General features: G+C 42.8%; 1 protein-coding gene across 1 annotated transcript in view; it reads left to right on the forward strand.

The window, feature by feature from the left end:
• The first annotated feature begins 356 nt into the window (after positions 1-356).
• Positions 357-21611, forward strand: part of ptp4a2b (protein tyrosine phosphatase 4A2b) — a 29758-nt gene continuing 8503 nt past the window's right edge. Inside the window, exon 1 of the mRNA XM_080532325.1 lies at positions 357-489. The gene's annotated coding sequence lies outside the window, so the exon portion shown is untranslated. The remainder of the gene's footprint in view (positions 490-21611) is intronic.

Raw genomic sequence — 21611 nt, forward strand, 5'->3', positions numbered from 1 at the left:
TAAGCTCACGAATTTTGACCTCACCTCGGTCATCTGTCAAGGTGGACCCAATATGACTCATCGTTACCTCGTGTTCGCTCGTCATCCGGATGAGTAGTTGATCTGTTATAGCGGTTGTGAGATCGCTTAGCTATCGCTAACTACACCTCCAGCCTCCAAAACACAACGAAACGTGCTCACGTTTTCCTAGTTTAATAATCGCAAAATAGTTAAATGATATCGTTGAAGTTAGTGCCAAGTGATTTGCGAGTCACGAAACTCAAACTGTTAGAGCTGTCATTAGTAGTAGTGTAGTGTTCTTGCGTGGCAGTGACGCCCCGCCGTCTAACGAGATCACGACCCTGGAAACTCCTCCCAACACACCCGAGGAGAGAGAACTCTCTTACCCACATTGAAGACGGACAAAAAAGCCATCTGACAGAGATCTCTACTTCTCCATCCACTTTCTCCACGGATTGTCACGGGATTTCAATGTCCAGCCTGCTCTTTGTAAGTAGAGACACAGTATTAGGTATTTTGTTCGCACTATTATGCATTGTCGCAGGGATTCTACCTACGAGGTTAGCGGCAACTCCTAGACAGTCTTTGGCTGTGACAATAGTCAAGAAAGGAGATAGCTTAGCTAGTTAGCAAGTAAGCTAACGCGGGGATGTTCCCGCAACATTTATCCATAGCTAGATTAACTAGCGAACGATAGTGTCGATCGAGACGAAACGCTTTAAAAGACATTTTCCAAAAACTCCCAACTTTATAACCTTTTACGTCTAAACGTGCCGTTAGCTTAGCGTGGCTACGTCGCTACCGCGTTAGCTAACAGTAGATAGGGAAGAGGGGGTCTAATTGCTGAAACGAAGCGAAATGTTCCCACTTATGGAACGTTTTTTTAACGCACATAAGCGAAAGTGTCACCTTCGTAACGACGTTTATTTTCTACAGCGAACTTCTTATTATTCAGGTGATAATGGATGTTTGGTAATGAATCTACACGGTGTATAGGACGTTATTTTATTATAATGACAGTTTTCCAATAATCGTTCCAGGGAGTAGTCAGACCCGCTAGCAAGCAAGCAATCCCCTCGCCAGTCTTCACAGCACATCATCCGCTTTGACATTTCGATGAAATAACCAGCACGTTCGTTTTATGTTCACGGTAGTTAAATGTCTTTCGATAAACGCCAGATCTAACCAGCTAAAGCGTTCCAACCTAGTTAACATTTTCGCCCAGGTTATCGTGGTTGACCCATTTCCCCCAGAAATGCCATATGCCTGTAGCCGGCTAGCTTAGCTTAGCATAGCCGGATTGGGTTTAAACTAGAACTCTGAACTAAACTAGTGTTGCCTTCTAAGACTTCTTTAGTCTAGCTCCTTCAGCTTTGCAAGAACACATTGACGTCAATGTGTTATGGCGTGTTAAGTTAAACCAATTCGGTAGTTTGTCCAAGTCTTGTCAAGTAGTATGTGCAGTTTTAGTTTAGCCAGATGACTTGATCCTTTTGTGGACAGAGCTAAGGGTTATTTACGTAAAGATGAGCTAAGCGGTTTGTTTTCGTTGTTTAAAATGGACAGTTGACTACAAGGCCGTTGTGTTATGCAACTTGTCGTGCTGGTTGTTTAGCTGCTTGTTACTAGTAAGGGGATGGATGTGTTGAAACATGACGACTGGCTGCTCTCTTGGCCAACCTTGTTCCTGTCCCAACCCGGTGGCATGGAGCTACGCAGTGACATAATAGTACTGGAAATGTCCGGTGTCTGGATTGGGTTTCCATCGTTTTGTGTGTGATCCAACCGTTATCGATCTATACCTTTAGTATTAGAGAAGTGTTCTTCTCCCAATCATACACATTTTGTTTTGTCATGACACATTGCATGTGGTAGTGGTGGTCTAGTGGATAGTGAGTTGGACTTGTGATCAGAAGGTTGTGAGTTCAAAATCCCACCTGAAACCACACCACTACTAGAGTAAGGCACTTAGCCCTCAGTTACTCCAGGGGGAATGTCCCTGTAATTCGTAATTGTAAATCGCTTTGGATTAAAAGCGTCTGCTAAATGGCTAAATTAATTAATTAATTAAATGTCAGCAATAGACCGATGCATACGAACAACTCCCTTTCTCTTTCTCTCGCGTTTGAGGAAGCACATTTGCGAAGGAAGTTGACTAGACCCCCCCCCCCCCCCGCCTCATTGTCCTTTCTACAGGTGTTCTGGTGTTTTTATTTGGCAGTGAGTGATTCCGGTTTCTAGTGGTGAATGAGTAGACTAGGTTTACGACTAACACCCGGAGTGGGCAGACCAGTCAAAGAGTAACTCGAGTAACAGGTAAGCTAATTGTACATTCCTGTGTATGAGACACACATAGCCAGGTGACCTATTTTGCAATGTACCTTTACAGTGACAAATAACCAGGCACAGGGCTTAGCTAAATGTCTGGGCCTTTTACACATAAGCAGGGTCGCTGTCTTTCAGTGGGGATTAGCCTATGTTTAAGTAGGCCTAATTGCTGAACACAAAACGAAACAACAATAAAAAACAAATCTTATGTCTTTTCTAATCTTCTTTTCTTTACACACGTTTTGTGTTGGAAGTAGGTTGCTCTTAACAGTGACCTGCTTTATATCAAAGCTAATTGACACATGATGCTGGAGCCCACTCTGGAAATAGCCTCGCCACACTCAGCCCGCATACACAGCAGAGCCTGCAGCTAAAGGCAGCCAAGCCTAAGGAAGGCCCTCATTCATGAGATGCCATTGCCATACCTCTCACACTCACTGCCTGCATGTCCTCTGTTACATGCTTTGGCTAGCAGTTGCCCTTGCTTAAGCACAGATCAACGACGCACCCATCCATAATTAATTTATTAGCCTACATATTACAGAGTAAGATAACTGCAAAACTGGCCATAGATCAGGACGTAAGGATGTTCTAATCCCTTGGGGTTCTATTGGCACTAAGCTTGGCATGAGTCATCCTCAAGCTTACACTGGCTCCCATTCTCTAGGCTTTACCTTACTTGTTATGCTTTACTATCAGTCTAGTCTGTTTAATGCTGGATGGTGCTAGACATTGCAGTGGTTCATTGTCAATTTGTGTACTATTTTACTGTACAATTCCAGACAAAATGTATCTGTCATCATCCAAAGAGCGCTTCTTTTGTACAGAACCTGTTGGTGTGGTGCGTTCCACTTAGCTTGATGGTGTGACATTTTGCACAAAGAGGACGGTTCCTCTCTCTCTGTATTAACAGCATAAAGAAAGCAGAGTGTGACAACAAGGGAAGTCCTCAGCCTTGGTTACCGTAACTGTGAAAACTGAGACCAGCGTACAGTAACTTGAGGCCAGGCGGGGTCAGGGGGGAGAGCTGTCTCTTGTAGTCGGTTGGCGCCAGGCCTGGCTTGACCACGGGGTGTATGTCTGTCTGAAAGGTGGGGTTGAGGAGGTTATGTTCCACTCTAGCTGGTGTAACAGATTTGTCTATTTAAAATGTCTTTATGCCCCTGGGTGTCTGGCTGTGATGAGAAAGGAACAAAAAGCTCTTTGATTCGGTGTGTACAATTCTGACCTTAACCATTGAAGCTGATATAGGCCTTTGGTAAATCCGGCGTCTGCAGGACCAGCGATGCGGACTCCGCAGACGTCAGTGCATCCATGGTTCTTGCGCTTTGCAGAGAGGTGTATGCATATATACGTTTATGACTATACAGGACAGAGTAGGAAATTAACTTCTTGTGAACTCACTTTTGGTGGCATTGTTTGTGACAGTGTTTCCAGGGCATTGTAATTTGTGGATGGAAAAAGAAAAATACCAAATTTGAATCTGTCTCTATTGTGCTAGGCTGATTGGCAAAATAGGCAAGCATTCACTCAATTAATGAAATTATTGCTCGAGAGAATAAGAGAAATTGAAGCGCCATAAACGTCAAAGTGCAAGCTTTGACCTGTCGTCCGTTCCGGTGCGCTCTACTCACTGCACCTCAGGCACAGGACCTCACAATGCTGCAGAGGGATGCTTCTCTCATATTCAGTGGCCTCGAGCCCGACCCTATCAATCGCGTTGTTGACATACTGACGGTCGACTGACTTGGCTCAGCGGGAGATAGGAGTTATGTTGACATGATTTTCAAGTGCTGCCAATGATGTTCGTGTTAGCTTTTTAAGAGGAAGCCACTCCATCCACAACTAGTAATGGCATGGCCAGACTACCTCAACTACATGACGTCCATACCGAGAAGAGGAGGGGAGCTTGATTACCTTGTTGTCGTTAACAGTGTGCTGTAGGAAGTCAGTGTTATGTGCAGTACACAGAAAGCTGTTATTGAAATGGCCTGCCTGGTTATTATTCGTTAAGGATTTCTTAAAAATAGTTTGGCTTTTTGGGGTATGACACCAAATGTCTGCCGCTGTGTCAGTTCAGGGGGGTATTTCACGTACGTTGATAACAAAATCTGCAATTAATTGAAAAAGCCTGGTTAGAGTTAATGTCGACTGTGAGTTAAGACTCTAGTCAATCCAATAACACAATTCAGCCATGTCTTGTCAATGCTAACTCTGTTCAGGCTTGGAAATGCTCGCTTTGGGCGCGCACACAGACTAATAAGCAGCCCAGAACAGCCGATTGGCGAAAATATACTATGACTGGAAAATGAGAGCGCGGCGCTGCTGTGTCCCTTGCAGCACGGGAACACGCCCTGCTGATGGAGCTTTATGAAGACGAAGTAGCCTAATCGCCAAAAAGGGCAATACTGCTGCAATTAACAAGGTGAGGGAAATGGCTTGGGAAAAAAATTCTGACAGATTAAATGCGTACATTATACTAGCCCCTACTTATTGACAATGAACATTCACTACTGTGGTTATATTATCAGCAGGCTAAACAACATCAGATCGTCAGGATGACAGAGTGGTTAAGGCGCTGTATTCAGATCAGTGTCCTTTTTGAGGCGTGGGTTTGAATCCTGCTTCTGACATACGCTTTTTACTGCATTTCGTTGTCTGATACTTGTACTCTGCAATAACGTTGAATCTAATCTAAAGAATTATGTTTAAAATGATGGTGTAGGCTAATTTACGAGAACTGACATAACTACAATGGTGTAGTAATTAGTAGTAATGATGTTCTTCTACCATTGTAACTGCAAATCCAGGGGCCATTTGCAGTTACAATGGTAGAAGAACATCATTACTACTAATTACTACGCCATTGTAGTTATGTCAGTTCTCGTTGGATTAAGGCTTCTGTTAAATGGCAAAAGAAATAAACATTAAATTATAGTCCACCACTCTCCTGAGGCAATGATCTAACCAGCAACCGTCTGATTGCTAGCCGGCTGCTTTAACTTCTGCGCCAGACGCATCGCTCTGTTAATGATGCAAGCTGATACATCTATTGACTTTTGAAGACAGTGAATGTGGTAATTTTCTTAACTTGTTTATTTCCATTAATATGTTCTTTCGAACTTAAGTAAAACGTAAGTTCATGCTTTGTCACAAATCACTGTTCGTCACATTGGGTCGGACCTGAAATTACCGCGATTCAAAATAAGCCTGGATTTTCCTTTAGTGGTGTTCATGGAATACCCCCCAGGGCTTTATCGCAGCGGAGCCGCTGGCACTTTGGTGTTTATGCTAGTTGCCACAGCACTGCTATAAAGAGAGGCACAGACTGGTTACTGGCAGTGTTTCTAACACCTCCTCCTCTGGGTGCTGCTGCTCGGCTCCCCCATGCTGACTCTATAGCAACAGGTAGGAATAGGATCTCCCATTGTCAATGGTGTTTACAGCTACAGGTTGTTTACACCATACCCCCCTCAGTCAGAGAGAATCATAGCTACAGGTGAAAGGCAAGCAGTGTAGCTGTGCAAATCATCAGCTTAGTCAATAGCTGTTGTTTGTTCTAGCTGCGGCGGTGGTTGTTGTTGTTGTTGATGTTGTTGTTGTTGTTTTCCACTACAGTTTGTCTGGCCTGGTCTAGAATCTGTAGTTTGTGGTGACAGGGTCTAGAACAGCCTGGGCTTGGGGAAACAGACAGTTCACCCTCTCATTCCCTAGCTGATGTTATCTGTCTTAGTTGTATCGCTGGAGGTTGTGACCTTTTTAGTAATTTTCTTCAGTAGCTTATTAAAACACATGATACGTGTGGCTCCGCACAGCATGTCCATAGGGTGAGTGCATTGAGGAGCGGGCCTCGCTCGATCCCCACGGGAGTAGGAGGGAGTTCTCCAAAGAAACTGATCTGTGTTCAGTTTTGCAATTTCCCCAGGTAATGGTAAAGGATTCATAGAAGGCAACCTGATCTTAGATCTGTGCCTACGGGCAGCATCTACCCGGTGCCCCCCCCTTCTTTCGTTCTACTGCTGTGCCTCCTGCTGCTCCTCCTGCTTGTCTGTGTAAATATTTAAAGAGGAACGCCACTGCTCCGCTCTGATCTCCTCTGGAGGGACAGTAACAGGCCCCATAGGAGCACCCCTAGCCACCCCTGAGATGCCGGTTGTTATGGCAACAGGCATCCCTTGTTGATTTTGTGCTCAAAAAGCAAAGTTTGTCTTGACATTTCAGAAGGAATGACGCCACTGAAGGCATTAGCTCTGGTCAATTTGGATTCTAAGGTTAAGCTGGGCCATAAGGAACCCTTTACACCATATCTATAGAATCAGTCAGCGATCACCTTGTTGAAGGATAGAAGGAACACAGAGAATGATTTGAATAATGGGCATTGGCAGCATGCTTCAGCTTGATGTTAGCGTTGGCACACACATGCAATATGCAAACCTAAGACCTTAACATCCATCTACAGGCAGGAAGTGTTGCCTCAGGGTACCACACACACACCTGACCACCACAGGAAGTTGTTGCCACTTGTTTACCATGGGAACTGCTTTTCAGATATTATCTTGGACTGCATGAGGTGTAGCTATAGTTTTCATGGTTCTCCCCCAAAAAAGGGGACTTGTCGACTTGTCTACACCACTATGTAAATATCTCTGCGCCAATTAAACAAATATTTAGTAGCCTAATGATAGTTACTTTATCTTTCATCGTCAATTACATTGTTGTGAAAAGCAAAAAATAAAATAAACCCAAGAGCATAACTTATCATATTCTTCAGTGAATTCAGCGCATTTCAGGAGCAGGTCATCTTGACATACCGCTTTCAGGACGCACAGAGCACAGAAATGACCAAAAGTCATAAAATAGCTACATGTGACAGCACTGAGAAGCGGGGGAAATGAGAGGAGGAATACAGTTTAGAAGTATTTTGATATGAAAATACAACATGTTCAAAAGTCCTGGGGAGAACCCTTCTTTCATACTGCATGAAGGCATGCTTCCTATCACGTTGTTTTGCCCAGCCTTTGGTTGATAGATGGTTTGTTAGTGATGGTAGAGGCTCTGTGTGTGTTCTTGTGCATGTAGGCTAAAGGTTCATTCCTTGCTCTTCCCATTGAGTTCACCTGATGTATTGCTTAGACAAACCTACCGCACATCTCTCCTGGGCCGACAGGTTAAATCCCAGGGATTAGATGATGATGGCGTCTGTCTGCAGCCTGTGTAAGACAGGTAGATGACCTCACCTGCTGGGCCCCCCTCTGACTGTCTGGCCAGAGCTACAGCCCAGGGAGCTGACCTTCTGGAAGGGAGCTGATTAGATTTGTGACAGGAGATTATGACTCATTAAAGAGCTCAGGGGCAGCTGGAGACTGTCCCTAGTCCCTTTTTCCATCACAATAGCACTCAGAGAGAGAGAGAGAGAGAAATGAGAGAGAATGTCATCTCACATGTTATAAAGGCTTTCATGCTTGTTTCTCTTTCCCTCCCAGAAATTGCTATTTTTTAAAATTCATGTCACATAGCCATGTCCCACCCTAAGCCCTGGTCTGTTTTTGTTGTTATTTCTTTTATGATGCTAAATTCAAGCACATTCATGCATAGGAGATTGCTCACAATTGTTGATGCTATTAGTCCGCTTGTACAATGTTGGGAGTTCAGCTCAAATCAAGCACCACATTTGCAAGTCAAAGACTGCAATTCAAACCCCAACTAAAGGTTGTGTACCACAACAATGTGTACAATGTTGAGAGTTAGGCTAAGTGTGCTTGGGAATGTTGTCAATAAATGACCAAAAGATGATTTTGCAAGTGATCTTATTTTCTTTCCTGTCTTCTGGACAGAAAATCACCTTCGGGTGGTTAAAATGTAAAGCATCTTGTTTAGTGTTGTGGTGATTCAGTTAACACCTGTGTGTGAAATGGTATTTCCCTGTTCTTATAGTGACTTGGTGTTCTATTTGAAATGTTGGATAATGTTTAAATGGCTTAAACCTAGGGCTTTCAGCTGAATGGTTTGGCATCTCTTACTTACCTTTAAATACCTTCTCTTACTTACCCTGTTATTCAAATTCACAGACCATTCAGCCTCAATCCTTCCCCTGTTTCTTTGCTCTCCCTGTTTTCCTCTAGTTGGGGTTTGAATTGCAGTCTTTGACTTGCAAATGTGATGCTTGATTTGAATCTAGGCAAATTAAATTATCTGCGACTTAGGCTAATTGGAACCTGTGTAGGCCCTACATCAGATAAGTGTTAGATGAGAAAGGCAACCTGGTGTTGGCAGGAACATGTGTTTGTGTTGAAGTGGTACCTCAGTGCAGGCTAATCATAGCCTATGTACAAGTGGCTGAGTTGCTATTCTTAAATCACCCTACTACTGCCTGCATCATGTCTAACTTGATTTTAGGTAGCCTAATACTTTACATGAGACGGGGTACTATTGGCGTGTGTAGTAACTAGGGATGTCCCAATCCCACTTTTTCACTACCGATACCGATACCTGGGCTTCGGGTATCTGCGATACCGATACCGATCCGATATTTGTATAAATGTTTTGCCCCCTGAATAATAACAAATACCTCCCCAGTATATAGTCCACACCAACAACAGTTAAATTAAAGACTGCCAGCCTTTATTAAAGCAACAAATGCGACGTGTTGTGGATTGGAACTACGGATCATAAGCTTTCAAATGATGTGTCATACATTGAAATCCGAAAAAATATGAAGTTAGAGTCATTTGAATGTTGTTAGACATCAGGCACATATAGGGTTAACCTCTTTGTAATGAAACCGGAAGCTGTATCCAATATACCCATTATGCACATTTTAAGCGCATATAGGACACGCGTGAAGCATTTCTGCGACACGCGTTTCTGTTCTGTTTTCATTCCCTCATCGCTTATACACATAAGTTTGACTGCGCATGACAGTAGTTCAGCAGTAGTCGCACTGGTGCGATTGAATGTATTTCCAAGTCGCACAGAAATATATTCACTCGCAAATGCGACCAAAACAGTCGCACTATCGAGCCCTGGTCATGCACGTGACCACTGGCTACTACTATTGTCGTCACTTGAGTGACACGCCAGATCGGGCACGCGGATCGGAGCCTTTTTTTTTCTGGTGCGATCCAGCATTCAGGACCAATATCGCTGCGATATCCGATATCAGTATCGGATCGGGACATCCCTAGTAGTAACGCTGTAATGTAAGTAATTACTAGGGATGCACGATATGCACTTTTTTCCAACCGATACCGATGTTTACCCGCTTCTCATGGCCGATAACCGATATGATAACCGATATGAGAACAGATATAATTTCACAGTTGATGCACTTCTGAAGGTAAGAAAGGCTATGTAGTGAGCAAAGATTGATGATTTAATATTCCATAGTGATCTCACCAAATCTAACTTACATCACTATTGTTAACACAACAAAGAGAACACTTCTGAGTCTTCAAATGTTCATTTATTATTTCCTCTAACAAACAGAATCTGTTATAGACAGTGCACAATGCTTTTTTTAGCCAAGATCTGGCCTCCTTTTATGAAAACCAAAAAGGCTCACCTAAGAGTAATTAGATCAAAAAAGTGTCAAAAATAAAGTGCATCTTGTCTATCCCTGTAAATTGAAAATGCATAAATAAAATATCAAAAAATAAAATAAAGTGCATCAGTCAATACAAAAATAAAGACTTTTAAAGAACCAAACGTTTTATAGAACTTTTACAGAAACTAGTGCCAAATGGCTGCTTAGTCTGCAGATAAACAGAATGACACAAGGCACATAGTAGGCTACACTAGTATGCTTAATAAAGCAACTGAAAAGGGCTGGGCTATGCTACTTTTAGTGCATGAGGATGAGGTAGGTTGTGATATAAAGCCCATCAAACGTTTTGCATACGCTAGTATCGATCAGACTATGGATGTGTGTGGCGACCGTATCATACAGAGCAGGCAGGCACACGTCTGCAAAATAGCGGCGGCTTGGGAGTGTATACCGGGGCTCTAAATGTGAAATTAGCTGGCGAAATCCTTTATCTTCTACTACAGAGAAAGGCTGGTCGTCGAGGGCCATAAACTCCATTATTTTTTCATTGATTGCTTGAGCCTTTGAGCTGTCTCGAGTAAATTTCGTTGTTTGGTACCTGTACTGTAGCAATGACAGTCCATTCATTCATTCATAAAGCTTTTTTTTTCGCGGCTAGGCTACCTTCTGCTACTAGTGCTTGATATTCCTTCCATACAGCGTGCTTGCAATGGTGAATCTTAAGGTGACTTATGAGATTCGTTGTGTTGTAACTCGTAGACCTCTGCCCTCCTCTCCGAACTTTTGTCGAACATGTATTGCAAACGCACTATCTGCCTCAGAAACTTTGAAGAATGTCCACACCGGGGAAGACATGTTTCGCTCTCGTCTCTACACTGCGTGGCTGTACGCAGGCGCAGCAGCATGAGCGCGTCAACCGGAACCAGAAATATTTCCGGCTTCATATTATCGGCTCTATATCGGCTAAAATTTAATAAAACCGATAAATATTTAATAACATTAATTTCCCATTATCGGGCCGATAAATATCGTGCATCCCTAGTAATTATAATGTACCATGACAGTCATTGGCTGTCCACATTCCACTTGTGCAAGACACTGCTGAACATCAGTAAAAAACTGTAAACCTGTCTAACAGCATGTTAATAATAATTGGAATAATTGCTTTTAGCCTATTTAAATGTAAGGATGCACCGAAAGTTCGTCCACCGAATGTATTCGGCCGAAAATAGCAAAAAAAAGCATATTCAGTGTTTGGCCATTCGGTGTGAAAAGACCAAATGTTACCGAATATATGACATGATCAAACAGTGCAAGCAATCCATGCTGTTCTGTGAATGAGACGAGCATTGAGTGATGGCATCTGTACTCTAACGACAACGAGAGGCACATTCCGACATTGAAAATCAATGAAACATTGCTAGTCAACTAACACAGCTTGTTTTGTGAGCCTGCTAACAATGTAAAGTAGTGTTATAGTTAACTAGGTAGCAGTGGGTATTACTCACCGAATCCATTGCATTGCAATATTTTGGCTTGACTAGCGAGTGTGTGATGTGATTTTCAACAATGTTGAAATGTATTTCCGTTTTCAAAATAAAAGTGAACATTTTGATTGGTGACTTGTACCTTTCACCAGCTGCTGTCACAATCTTTCATGAAATTAGGAAATATTACAATTATTAACATAAAGTATACAATTTCAAACACGTAATTTTTATCATTATCATTTTACACGAATAAGCACACGAATAAGCACACAAGCATGAATAAAAAGCTACATTTATTCATTCATGCAATGGAACAAAAATTGGCAAAATAAAGGAAAAACTGCCGGTACGCACTCTGTATTCGGCCAAGTGTTTCCTTAGGTTCGGCTTCGGCCAAGAATTTTCATTTTGGTGCATCCCAAGTTACAAGACACAGGTATGGTACAACATTAATTGAATTAGACTATTATTAGTTATGAGCCACTTGACAATTAGGCCTACATGCTTACTTTTGATAATAATAAATTTTATTTGATTGGCGCCTCTGGACACCCAAGGTCACCTTGCATTAAAAAAAGTACAATAAAAAAAATCAAGGAGATAATAAAAAAAAGATAAAGACATGGAACATGATCAAACATAATAATAACATAGGACAAAACAGCAGCAACAAGACATGGAGAGTATCAAAATACATCAAACAACAAGACAGGGTATGAAACAGTAGGAGACGAACAGTACTAGGACATACTTTAGATTTTCTAAGTGTCAATGTTTCTTTGATAGGACACTCAGCAACACAAATTGGTGTTGGTTCTCTTTTGGTCCCTCTTTTGTGTCGACCATGTAACCGCATGTCATCCCTTCTCTCTCTCTCACCCAGCCTTCCTGTCAAATCTCTACTGTCTCTATTGCAATTTTAAAAAATCTGAGTGGGACTTCCCCACTCAGAAAAAAAGAAGAAAAAAACCCAGTCTCTTTCAGGCGTTTCCAGAGAAAGTTCAACCCTTTCCCCCGCGCCCTCCCTCTAAGTACTATCACAGCCCTTTGATGGTCATGCAGTTTATCTGTGCTCACTCAGGGCCTGCATAGCAGTGTGATAAGTGGGCTCAGTGTGCATGAGGGGTCGTCTGTCCAGAGAAACATTGGCTTGGCACGTTCTCTCGCTGTAGCTTATTTCACACAGAGAAGGCGGCAAAAAACAAGATCTTATCAGCCCTCCAGGAGTGGCTGAGAGGTAAAGGCCTTTGACTGTCTGCCTGGGTGGGTGTGTCTGTCTGTGTGTGGGTGTGTGGGTGGGTTGTATGCTATTTAAACATAATATGGTTTATGTATGCTAATAACAATTGAATATAGTCTAGTTTCATTGTAACTCAGTCTTGGTCTTTGAGTTGTATACTTTATGGTGTGTATGAATTCTCTGCATCAGAATCAGAATGGTCTGATATGCCTGTAGTTTTGTTTTGAGTTGTTCAAAGAGGTGTTAATAGGCCAGCCAAGGCATAGCTCGAGGCTAACCTATGAGCTCTGTTTTTTGTTTTGTTTTTTCAGCTCAAAATTAGACTTAGAATCATTAAAATATGACAAATTATACTATTTAAATTATACCAGGTAGCCTATATTGTTTACATTCAAGAAGAATAGCTGCTATGAATCATTCACTGCAAATAAGTCTGTGAATAACAGAATATTGATTAGGCCTAAACAAAACGTGCAGCATAGGCCTAAACAAAACTTGCAGCATATGCCCATGCTGTTGAATTCATTGTAATTTTCACAACTTCTTTTATTTCTACCAAGTGTAATTGTTGTCGGAAAGTATACAAATATTGGCCACCTGAAGCTCATAAGGCATCTCTGTAAAAAAAACAAGAAATGTTTTAGAGATGATGCATGCAATCAGATTAGTGCGGCTTTACATGCAACACACAGAAGTGATAACCAATAACGCAGCCCTTATGACTACGAAATTAGATAATTATCAGATTACGGTATTAGAATGGTGATTCTATCCACTTTGCTTTTCTTTTAAGAACTAACACACACACCCAATGCTACAGATTGCGACTGCTACAGATCTGTCTGTTTCGTTTGTGTTGCTGTGCATCTCAATCGAATCTCTTTTGTGCAGACTCCTGCTCACTTACAATGTCCTCGATCTATTTCTCTCTCTCTCCTGCCCTTAAGGCAGTCACAACATTGCCATGGGTTCAGACCAGGTGCACCTGTATCACAACAAGCCCTTTAGCCCCGTGGCCATTCTCGCTGTTAAGAACCCGCTTGGAAGTTCTGAGAACCCTCCCTTTTATCTTCACATGGAATGCAGTAAACAAAACTGGAGCCTGCCCAAAACACCTGACTCCAGTATCGCTTTCAGCGATTTCAAGGCACCTGTTTGCAAATCCCATTCACCTAATCAGTGTGTCGCTCTCTCTGGGAGTTAACTGCTCTCAGTGGGACTAGTTAAACAGTGCGTCATGTTGTCTTGTCCTGACATGCCTTCGTTTATTCCTTGCATGACACTTTAGCAGAGTGAGTGATTGCAGTGGGAAGAAGCAAGTGGACATATTGTCCTTGGTAGTGAACTGTGGCTCTTGCAACCTCGCCCAATTGTGTTGTTTTCTTTGAGCGTCACTAATATAGCGGGGGCTATAAACGATCATGCACAACTTCCTGTATGTTGTTTGCTTATCGCTGTGGTGACATGTTAACGGCAGCCTGTCCCGGCCCTCCTTGTGCTGGACTCTAACCCCCCCGGAACACAAGTCTGCTTAAATTTATGAAGTGTGAAGGTATTTTTCCTGTCTTGTGACACAGTAGTAGATTGGAGTAGGGCAGTACGTGCGTGTGTGAGCGTGCGTGGACCACGTGTGAGCTAGCGCGAACGCCTGTGGCCTCTGTTCGTTCATTGTGTGAGCCACCCGCCCACTCCACATGTCACAGCATTGACGTCACAGCAACCAACCAGCTGGAGCCTGGGGCAAGTGTGACCCACTGCCTTATCTAGGCCTCTCTCTTGCCCTTTCTCTGTGGTGCTCTCTCTCTATATATATATCTATAACAGGTTCTCTCTTGCTCTCTTACTCTCGCTCATTGATTCTCTCTCATTTTCACTCTTGCCTTCTACTTGGTGCTCTTTCTCTTCCTTGCTCTCTCTGGCTATCTCTCTGCAGACTTCCTTTCTCTTTGACACGCTATTCTCTTGCTAACATTTCCCTCTTCATGTGCCTCCTCTTTATCTAACTTGCCCCTCTCTCTTTGTCTTCCCCTTTTTCTCGCCACATTCTGTCAAAAAGGATCAAAGAGATGTCTGTTGAGTGTACTCAAGACATCACTGGAAGGCTGGTCACCATTCATAAAGGCCATTGAAATTAAGTGAATCATCTGTTACCACAATGGCTTGGAAGACCCATTCCCACCGTACTTGTTACAATAAAGGCGAGAGTGTCCTTGCCATCTCCCTGCTGAGTCCTCGATCGATGTTAGCCCTACCAGACCACTCGTGAGGAATGTGGTCTGTCACCTTGGCTACAGAGAGAGAGAGAGAGAGAGTGTGTGTGTGTGTGTGTGTGTGTGTGCAACTTTTTGTGTGTATCCTAGTCAGGGGGGGGGGGGGGGGGCAGGCTTCAGGCGTGTATTTCATGTACTCCTATTGTGTTCATGACTTGGTTGGTTAGACTGAATAGGTAGTATATACGGCTCTTTGTGGGCACCGTAACTGTATGGAATACTGTTTTTGTGTCCACGGTTCTAATATCAGGCTTGTGTAGGGCCACGGTGTGGGTCGGCAGAGCACTTATCTTACTCGTACTGTACTGTTCTCCTTGTCCCCCAGCCCCAAGGACTAACCAGAACAGACTCCCTCCCTCCCGCCCAGGGTTGGCAGGCACTCCCCCTTCTTACTGGCTCATCTCCCTGCCCCACCTGCCACAGAGCAAATGACCCATCCAGCTGCTCTAAGGCAGAACCAGTCATCCTAGCTCCAGCCCAGACAGAACTACACACAGAGCCCCAGACTCTGCCCCCCCCCCCCCCCCCCCCAGACAGGGTTTGGCACAATTCTGACACCTGCTCCAATGGGGGAGAAACATAGCCTGCCCAAGACTACTTTTGATTCAGAATGAAATCAGAACATGGATTCTGCCGTTTCACTGTGCATTTTAACATTCCGGGCCATTCCTTTGTGTCTTGTTGCTGGTCCCCCCCGTCTAGGGAACCAGTGCCAAATCGTCAGTGTTTACTTGTTATCATGACCTGAGCCCTCGTCTGTAGATTAAAGTAAATCTTCTGCACCGTGTAAAAACTACCGACATATCTGTGACAAACACTGATGCCAAAACACTTGCCATGCTAACCTGAGTCTGGTTCCGTGCCAGTGGCTCAGCTGGATTTCTAGCCCCGATCTCTGGGATCTGAGGAGGGATTAGAGCTCTGCGGTGGTTATATTAGCTATTAAAAATCCCGCTAATCCCCCATGTTTCACAGAGTCCATGGATGTGGAAGGGAGAGGCCTGGGGTAGCGTGGGGGGGTGGTAATCTCAGGTGGCTTGGGTTTTCTTCTCAGGGATGTTAACTCGAGCCCTCGTTTCAACCAGCGTGAAATCCCGGAGCATTTATCCCTTACATAGTGAATATGTTGGATAGTATGTCTTACCAATTAGCCTAGTCTCTCCCATTCTAGCAGCCCTCTGCTGTTCTAGCTGGTCTCTCTGTATGGTTCCTACTGGCAGGTGTCCAGTTCATTGCTGATAGTGCCAGCATTGTTAACGGGAGCTGCCAAACACACAATCTGCTGCTTCCCTTATCGCATGCAAATACATTGAAGTCTCAATATCAGAATATCAAACATTTCATAATTTGGTACTTGTTTGATTTGATTGTACTCTTAGACCTAGCCAGCCTAACGCCTAGTCTAGAGGGCTACAGCTGCCTTGTCGTTTGGTAAACTAGCTCACATGCAAGTGCTGACTTAAGTCATGAGAGTATGCGGACCACGTTGGAGGTGATGTGACCGGGGGAACTGGTTACTTACCAGGATCCGGGGCGAGCCCTGGCGAGACTCGGCAGTCGGCCAGCCCAAGCGGATGATGGTTGTTCACAGGGTGACACATGATACCACATAACATCCCAAAAAATATGTCCGATTTAAGATAAGAAACTAAATCTGGATTTTTCCCTAGTGGTTCCCGGCAAACACATGCAATCAGTTTGGCGGTCTCCACACCAACCTCTACATGGTGGAGCACACTTTACGTCTTAACCATTTGGTCACAGTCACCTCCGCCCCGGGTCCTGGCCTCACCTGCCTACGTGTCGCCAGGTGTGGAGTGTGATGGGAAAAGCTAGGGGTAGATGGTGAACTGTCTACAATCAGTTACCTGCAGTAACCCTAGTTGTTTTTCAACTCAAGCAATAAAGCCAATTTGTTTATTCATGTTGAAATGGCACTGTCAGGCTGCACACTTGCAGATGCCCTGCTTTCTTCTTTTATCGCCCATTTGGGTACTTTTGTTCTTTATGTTCTCAGATACAACGGCTCATTATCACCCTCTGTACAACACATTCTCTCTTCCCCACCTCTCTCTCTCCCACATCTCTCTCTCTCCCACATCTCTCTCTCTCTTCTCTTCTCTTCTCTTCTCCCCCTCCCCTTTCTTTCCCCTGCCTATCCAGCATGTGAGATAGTGCTGAGAGCACAGCTGATAGGGATACCAGCCCCAATCAGCTCTCACGCTCCCCCCCTGTCGTCGTCGTACCGCCTCACTAGGGGAACACGTGACGGGGAGCAGGGCACCAAGGGGACTCTCTCTGGGCCTCTGCCTAGGCCCCAGCCTTAACTCCTCAACCCTGCTACTCAATGACCTTTATCCCAGTTTAGCTTTCATAGACAAGGGGGGCTAACATGGAAACCATAGCTGTAATTTCTCAGAGTAGTGTGCGCATGCGTGTGGGTTTGCGCAGTATATATTTCTAGCAGTTCATGGACTACTCCAGGGCTATTCAACTATATTCTTAAGGGGGCCAAAATGTTTGCAGGGGGGCCAGACATTTTCCACATACATGCAAATATTCTTCCAAATAACTATATATACTTGTAAAAACAATGCACAAACCCCACTATTTTTGTATAAAGTGTCTTAATTAATACAATCAATTGTTTTATATTCAATGTGCTTATTATAGGCCTATATAAGTGCACACTTTTTCACTATATAAGTACACTCACTTATAGGATATGAACACCATGATCTTTTTTCCCTTCTAATGAGAGGAATTGCACTTTGATTGAGCAAGAGCAGAAAAGTATGAAGTTAATAACTTAATAAATAAATTAAATAATTTGATACATTAAGAGAGTAATGATGCAGGAATACTATTACTATTGGATTCTAACTACAGGAACCATTCAGAACAATCTGAGATGGTGGGTGTCAGGGCTTGTTGATTTGACACTGAGAAGCTGGATTAACATTTATGTATGTCCAAACATAGTTAGAAAACATTTGGGAATTGCTGTCCATTCATTGGCATGCTCCGTCCAATACTTTACACAGCCCACAGACTGAAGCGCCTGTCTCAGATTCAACACCGAAGACTGGCCATTGAACGCTGATTGACTGTAACTGGTACCGCGGTGATATTGATTGACAGTAAATAACAACAGTTTCTCCTATTGGAGGAAATAGGCCTAGAACTCGTGGGGTAATATGTGTGGGGTAGGTGATATTAGCTACTCTAATTACATTTGGTGCTCACAAGGGAGGTGGATGTAGTGCATGTGAGACATGTCAGGCGTAACGTAGCAGTCCATTGTGTGTAATTTTCTGTTTTAATCATTGGCACCTCTAGAGCAGCTTGGCGTCAGAGCAGCTGTAAGGTAATAACGATGAGGATGATACGGTACAATTATGGTAATTGCGAGCATTAACGGCTCTGTTTCCAGTTGAACTGAACTGCCTATCGGCATATTTTTAGCTTGTTAATCTAGCTGTATCTGTGTATTTGTGAAAATGGGAACAGCGTCACATTAAGTCTGACTGATGTCTGTGTGTAAAGACTGATATACAGTACCAGTCAAAAGTTTGGACACATTTCCCCATTCAATTGAATGGGAAACTGTCCAAACTTTTGACTGGTACTATAGTAGTCAGTTTTATCCTCACTGTTGTTGTCGTCTCTGTACAGTACTTGTTTGATTTCCTGTGTGGTTAGGCTAGCCTACCCATCGAGTCACCCAAACAAGATCCGGTGTGTTTACTCTCCTCTGTGCTTACTCTCTCCACACTACCATCTGTGCAGTGTGTTTTGCAGAACTAGTTTGCAAATTTGGTCATTTGCATGAGTTCCCGACAGAGTTGAGGAAGCAGGCTGGCCTGGCAATACCACAGTGTTGGCTGCTTTGACGATTGCGTCGCTCGGCTTGTTTTGGTGTGGTAGAAGAGAAGGGGACAGGGGAAGGAGGCCACTTGGGACAGACCCTGACAGGGTAGGGCCACAACAGATGCAGGCCTATAATGCTGACTGCATGGAAAAGGATGCTAATGGTACTTGGCTACTAATAATAGGCTACATATAGCTAGACCTACAGAATTCAGCTCAGCTATGCCGTACGGAAGGCAGTGCTATGCTTTGTTACACACTGAGAAAGGATTATTATTAAAAGCACTAAGCCCAAACCGGATAGACTGATTGATTTATCAAGTTGTTCAAGATTTAAACATCCTTCAATTGAACACATACTTTTCGGTTTCGAGGGCCCTTCAAGGCTGAGTCGAGGTTGTAACGTATGGGGGTTTCATGTGGATGTGTTGACCATAGTATGGCCTATGGGGCTCCGCTCCCAGTGTTGCCAGATTGGGTGGATTCCCGCCCAATTAGGCTACAGTACTTTTGATCACACCGGGCGGTTTTTAGACGGGTGGGGCTGGAAATTGTCAACCCCATCTGGCAACCCTGTCCGCTCCTCTTTTAGTCTACATAGTCTGTAGTCTCGCTCCAGAAACTATCGTTTAGATTTTTGTTATGCTAGTTTGCTAAAATTAAATTTAGCGTTAGGGTTATTTAAAATTAAAACACTCAACACTGCAAAAAAAAAACTCTGCAACCGAAGTCTACATTCTCTGAAATGATCAGAGTTCTGTGTAGCTAACATTGCTTGCTAATTTAAAACGAACCAAAAGTATTTTTAGGGCTGTGTGTATTTACCATACTTATTTGAAGCACATTTTGTAGTACTGCTCGTAGAAAGTTTCCGAGCAGGTTGGCAGAAAGAATAGGGCTTAATCATCTGAAATTGGCAGCTCAGTCAAACCCTACAACAATATCATTTTGAATCCGGTTAACCGAAAAACTGTGGTTCGTTTGTTCTGGAATGGTTTAACGGTATAAAAAATTGGAAACCGTCCAACCCTAGTGCCAGATAGTGTTACCAATGTGTTAACATCTCTTTGTCTCAAGTGAGGTCAAGGAATCATGCGTATGTTATTCATATCTTGCAATAAGTTCTATAGTATCTCACTTGAAGTTGTATGTAAATGTTCCTTTGGTTTGTTATATGGTAATTATATTATGAAGTTACTCTTCCAATTAATGACTACGTTTACATGCACACCATATTCCGATTAAGGTCAATATTCTGGTTAATGTAATATTCAGAATACAGTGTTTATATGCGCTGTAGCAACTGGAATATTCAGTTTACATGTTAATTAGCATATTCCTGTGGTTCGGCGGGAAAATCTGATACATTTATCCAGAAATAGTTGTTACTATAGTAACGTTAGTATTTGGTAGCTTGGTTGTGGTCGTTGAGTGGGCGTTAACCCACAGCTAGGCCATAATGCTTGTTTCCAACATAGTCCTCCATTATTGTGTTCTCCTACTTGCGCGTGTCTCACCTGGTTGACTGTTCTAACAAAACCTGCCTCCTTCAGTCTCTCACAAACTTTTAAAAAGATGTCACTATTTCTATGTTTTCTTCCATCTATATTAGGGATGGACGGTTTTTCGGTTAAACCGAAAACCGCGGTTTATAAAAATAGAAACGGTTTTTTATCAAAACCGTCTGAAACCGGATTTTTTTTTTTTTTTTTTTTTTTTTTTTTTAGAAGAATAAAATAGAATAAGAATAAAACTGGAACATGTCACATGTTTGTCGTGTGTGAAAATAACAATGATACAGTCTGAATCTGCCGCGCAATGAGTGAGAGGTTTGGTCAGTTGTGAAGAATAACTGAGGATTAATATCTAATTGGGATTATATTTAAGGGTAACGAATCACTCTATGGGAAAGATAGTTGCCTTCAGTTATTGGTAGATAGGAAAGGTTTTTTACAATTACTCGCTTACATTTAATAAGATCATTTTCGCTGCTCTCTGTAAAGCGCATTGGGTCACTTTTGTGAGAAATGCGCTATAAAATGTGATTTGATTTGATATCAATCAATCAATCAAACTTTATTTATGTTCTATAGCACAAATCATGCATTGAATGTAACTCCAAGTGCAGTATTTACTAAACCACAATATAATAAAACAAGAGCTATACGGATCAAGAGTGTTTGTGCACAGCGCCACTGTGTGTGAAGGCGCTACTGAAAGTGATGACAGAACGCATGTCTCAGAAGATACGCGGTCACTTAGTGACGCAAAGGTAGTTCTGTATTTATCTCTATCTGTATTAGTACATTTATTTTGAAAGCTCTATTTTGACAGCTCTACCATGGGCACTTTTATTTTGATGGGCATTCTTTGTTGATTGACTTACAACAGTTCAGGACGAGTCAGTCTCGCGGCATGTGGTTTTTATGAAAAGCTTTAAGTATGTTCACTGCATAATTCTAAGTCTAATATTTCAGTGATTATTGAGCAGTATTCAAATATTTAAATACATTGAGCAGCAGCTGAAACTTTGTCTAAGAACCAAGATATTGAGAAAGCAGTTCATTCAATGAAGACGCTGTTCCAAGAGATGATCTTCCGTGCAGGCGTGCACCCTGGATCAGCGGAGCTGGTGTGTTAAGTGTTCATGTGTTTTCATGTATGGTGTAGCTTACAAAAGTCTGCCTTTCCACTTATATTTGTGAAACTAAGTAGCCTAAATGTGTTGCGACTGTGCTTACGGTGTTTTAATGGTGTTCGACATGAGTGTATTGTAGCAGCAGGGCTCAATTATTTGAAATTGGCGCTCATTTAAATTTTTTTTTTTTTTTTTTTTTTTTTTTTTTTTTTACTGTATTTTTCGGTTAACC

This window comes from Nansenia antarctica (assembly GCF_963989245.1).
Source record: "Nansenia antarctica genome assembly, chromosome: 5".
Lineage (NCBI taxonomy): Eukaryota > Metazoa > Chordata > Actinopteri > Argentiniformes > Microstomatidae > Nansenia > Nansenia antarctica.